Source organism: Arachis hypogaea, chromosome 16 (assembly GCF_003086295.3).
Source record: "Arachis hypogaea cultivar Tifrunner chromosome 16, arahy.Tifrunner.gnm2.J5K5, whole genome shotgun sequence".
In the NCBI taxonomy this organism is placed as follows: domain Eukaryota; kingdom Viridiplantae; phylum Streptophyta; class Magnoliopsida; order Fabales; family Fabaceae; genus Arachis; species Arachis hypogaea.
In genome coordinates this window covers 84,058,565-84,063,422 of record NC_092051.1, presented here as the reverse complement: position 1 = coordinate 84,063,422, position 4,858 = coordinate 84,058,565, and the positions used below count along the sequence as shown (strand labels likewise).

The 4,858-nt window shown below is 35.3% G+C and overlaps 1 non-coding gene across 1 annotated transcript; it reads right to left on the bottom strand.

Annotated features, from left to right (window-relative positions):
• Window positions 1-2,428: 2,428 nt before the first annotated feature.
• On the bottom strand, window positions 2,429-2,536 carry LOC112760499 (small nucleolar RNA R71). Its single transcript, XR_003180936.1, has one exon. It is a non-coding gene; the product is annotated as a small nucleolar RNA R71 (small nucleolar RNA).
• Window positions 2,537-4,858: the final 2,322 nt, after the last annotated feature.

Genomic DNA, 4,858 nt, shown 5'->3' with positions numbered 1-4,858 from the left:
ACTCATAGTAAAGTCCAAAAATGTGATTTTTATTTAAAAACTAATAAAAACATAGTAAAAACTAACTAAATTATACTAAAAGCTACCTAAAAACAATGCCAAAAAGCGTATAAATTATCCGTTAATCATAGATGTGCCTGGTATTTTTCATCAGAGACGAGAGATTCGACAGTTGATTAGCCGTACAGAAATCGTACCTGGTATTTTTCATCCGAGAGGATGAATGGTAGCCATTGACAACGGTGATCCACCAACATACAGCTTGCCATGGAAGGGAGCACGCATGATTGGATGAAGACAATAGGAAAGCAGAGGTTCAGAAGCAACAAAGCATCTCCAAACACTTATCTGAAATTCCCACCAATGAATTACATAAGTATCTTTATTTTAATTTACGTTTTATTTATCTTTCAATTATCAAAACTCATAACCAATTGAATCCGCCTGACTAAGATTTACAGGATGACCATAGCTTGCTTCAAGCCGACAATCTTCGTGGGATCGACCCTTACTCGCGTAAAGTTTTATTACTTGGACGACCCAGTGCACTTGCTGGTTAGTTGTACCGGAGTTGTGAAAAGTGTGATCACAATTCCGTGCACCAAGTTTTTGGCGCCGTTGCCTGGAATTGTTCGAGTTTGGACAACTGACGGTTCATCTTGTTGCTTAGATTGGGTAATTTTATTTTATGTTTAAGCTTTTTATTTTTATTTTCGAAAAAAAAATACAAAGAAAAATTTAATAAAATCATAAAACCAAAAATATTTTGTGTTTCTTGTTTGAGTCTTGTGTCAAATTTTAAGTTTGGTGTCAACTGCATGTTTTCAATTTTTCTTAGATTTTTGAAAATTCATGCAATGTGTTCTTTCTTGATCTTCAAGTTGTTCTTGATGATTCTCTTTGTTTAATCTTGTGATTTTCTTGTTTTGTGTTTTTTTGTTGTTTTTCATATGCATTTTGGAATTCATAGTGTCTAATCATTAAAAATTTCTAAGTTTGGTGTCTTGCATGTCTTTCTTTTCTTAAAAATTTTCAAAAATATGTTCTTGATGATCATCATGATCTTCAAAGTATTCTTGGTGTTCATCTTGACATTCAAAGTGTTCTTGCATGCATTATTTGTTTTGATCTTAAATTTTACGTTTTGTTTCATTTTGTTGTTTTTCTCTCTCCTCATCAAAAATTCAAAAAGTCAAAAAAATATCTTTTCCTTATTCTTCTCATAATTCATTTTTAGTTGTTTCTTATTAGTCAAGTCAAAATTTTAATTTAAAAATTCTATCTTTTTAAATCTTTTTCAAAATCAAATCTTTTTAATTTCTTTTTCAATTCTTTTCCAAAATAAATTTCAATCATATCTTTTTAAAATTTTAATTTCAAAATCTTTTTCTAACTTCTTATCTTTTCAAAATTTATTTTTAAATCTTTTTCAACTAACTACTTGACTTGTTTGTTTTAATTTTAAAAAGTTTACTATTTTTTATCTTTTTCAAAACCACCTAACTACTTTTCTCTCTCATTAATTTCGAAAACTAACTAACAAATTTTTCAAAAATCTTTTTAATTAATTAATTTATTTAGTTTTCAATTTTCTTTTATTTCTTTTCTTAAATTTCAAATTCTAACTTATAATTAAAATAAAAACAAAAATATTTTTCTTTTCTTTTAATTAATATTCGAATACTCTCTCTCTCTCATCTCTTTCTATTTATTTTATTTATTTACTAACACTTCTCTTCTACTCGTCTAATAATTCGAACCCTCTCTCTCTCTCTCTGTGTGTTTGAATTTCTTCTTCTTCCTTCTTCATTCTATTCTTCTTTTCCTCTGACACATAAAGGAATCTCTATACTGTGACATAGAGGATTCCTCTTCTTTTCTATTCTCTTCTTTTTCATATGAGCAGGAACAGGGATAAAGACATTCTTGTTGAAGCTGATCCTAAACCTGAAAGGACTCTGAAGAGGAAGCTAAGAGAAGCTAAAGCACAACACTCTGGAGAGGACCTTACAGAAAATTTCGAAAAAGAAGCAGACATAGCAGCCGAAGTGGATATGCAAAGAAGATGCTTGGTGACTTTACTGCACCAACTTCCAACTTCTATGGAAGAAGCATCTCAATTCCTGCAATTGGAGCAAACAACTTTGAGCTTAAGCCTCAATTAGTTTCTCTAATGCAGCAGAATTGCAAGTTTCATGGACTTCTATTAGAAGATCCTCATCAGTTCTTAGCTAAATTCTTGTAAATCTGTGACACTGTTAAGACCAATGGGGTTGATCCCGAGGTCTACAGACTTATGCTTTTCCCCTTTGCTATAAGAGACAGAGCTAGGATATGGTTGGACTCACAACCTAGAGAAAGCCTGAACTCTTGGGAAAAATTGGTCAATGCTTTCTTGGCCTAATTCTTTCCACCTCAAAAGATGAGCAGGCTTAGAGTGGAAATCCAAACCTTTAGACAGAAGGAAGGTGAATCCATCTATGAAACTTGGGAAAGATACAAGAAATTGATCAGAAGGTGTCCTTCTGACATGCTTTCAGAATGGAGCATCTTATGTATATTCTATGATGGTCTGTCTGAATTATCCAAGATGTCATTGGACCACTCTGCTGGTGGATCTCTTCATCTGAAGAAAACACCTGCAAAAGCCTAGGAACTCATTGAAATAGTTGTAAATAACCAGTTCATGTATACTTCTGAAAGAAATCCTGTGAATAATGGGATGACTCAGAAGAAAGGAGTTCTTGAGATTGATACTCTGAATGCCATATTGGCTCAGAATAAAATATTGACGCAGTAAGTCAATATGATTTCTCAAAATCTGACTGGAATGCAAGCTGCATCTGGCAGTACTAAAGAAGCCTCCTCTGAAGGAGAAACTTATAACCCTGAGAATCCTGCAATGAAAGAGGTAAATTACATGGGAGAATCCTATGGAAACACCTATAATCCTTCATGGAGAAATCATCCAAATTTCTCATGGAAGGATCAACAGAAGCCTCAACAAGGCTTCAATAATAATAATGGTGGGAGAAATAGGTTTGGCAATAGCAAGCCTTTTCTATCATCTTCTCAGCAACAGACAGAGAATTCTAAGTAGAGCCTCTCTGACTTAGCAACCATAGTCTCTGATCTATCTAAGACAACTCTCAGTTTCATGACTGAAACAAGGTCCTCCATCAAAAATTTGGAGGCACAAATGGGTCAGCTGAGTAAAAAGGTTACTGAAATCCCTTCTAGTACTATCCCAAGCAATACAGAAGAGAATCCAAAGAGATAGTGCAAGGCCATCAATATATCCAAAGTGGCCGAACCTATAGAGGAGGAAGAGGCAGTGATTTCCAGTAAGGAAGACCTCAATGGATGTCCACTGACCACTAAGGAGTTCCCTAATGAGGAACCAAAGGAATCTGAGGCTCATACAGAGACCATAGAGATTTCACTAAACTTATTATTGCCATTCATGAGCTCTGATGAGTATTCTTCCTCTGAAGAGGATGAAGACATTGTTGAAGAGCAAGTTACTCGGTATCTAGGAGCAATCCTGAAGCTGAATGCCAAGTTATTTGGTAATAAGACTTGGGAGGATGAACCTCCACTACTCATCAATTAACTGAATGTCTTGGTTCAGCAGAAATTACTTCAGAAGAAACCGGATCCCAGAAGGTTCTTAATACCTTGTACCATAGGCACCATGATCTTTGAGAAGGCTCTGTGTGACCTGAGGTCAAGTATAAACCTCATGCTACTCTCTGTAATGGAGAAACTAAGGATCTTTGAGGTACAAGCTGCAAGAATCTCACTAGAGATGGCAGACAAATCAATTAAACAGGCTTATGGACTTGTAGAGGATGTCTTAGTGAAGGTTGAAGGCCTTTACATCCCTGCTGACTTCATAATCCTAGACACTGGGAAGGATGAGGATGAATCCATCATCCTTGGAAGGCCCTTCCTAGCCACAGCAAGAGATATGATTGATGTGGATAGAGGAGAGTTAGTCCTGCAACTGAACTACCTTGTGTTTAAGGCTCAAGGATCTTCCTCTGTAAACATGGAGAGGAAGCATGAAAAACTTCTCTCAATACAGAGTCAAGCAGAGCCCCTACATTCAAACTCTAAGTTTGGTGTTGGGAGGCCACCATCATGCTCTGAGTATCTGTGAAGCTCTATAAGAGCTCACTGTCAAGCTATTGACATTAAAGGAGCGCTTATTGGGAGGCAACCAAATGTTATTTAATTATATTTATTTTTTATAGAAATTTGTTTTCCATTGCCATGTTATGTTTTCTTTAGGTTGATGATCATGTGGAGTCACAAAAACAGCTGCAGAATTAAAGCGGAATTAAAATTAGCATCAATAATAGCACACCCTAGAGGACAGGCTTACTGGTGTTTAAACGCCAGTAAGGATAGCAGAATGGGCGTTTAACGCCCATGCAGGCAGCATTCTGCGCGTTAAATGCCAGAATGGGCAACATTCTGGGCGTTCAGAAAAATGCCCAATAAAGAAGGATTCCTGGCGTTTAACGCCAGCCAGGGTATCTTGGTGGACGTTAAACGCCCAAAGAGGCAGTCAAGTGGGCGTTAAACGCCAGAATGGATAGCATTCTGAGGGTTTAACGCCAGGATGACACACAAAGGAGGTAATTTTGTTTCCAAATCGATTTTTTTCAATTTTTCATATTTTAATTCATAATTTTTTTTCATCAAACATATTTTAAACGTTCATCTTTCAATTTCTATTTTCAAAAATTAATAATCTTTTCAATTCTTTTCAATTCCTTCCAAAATGTTTTCAAAACTTACATATCTTTTCAAATTCTTTTCAACTCTTTTTAATTTTTCTTGTATACAGTAA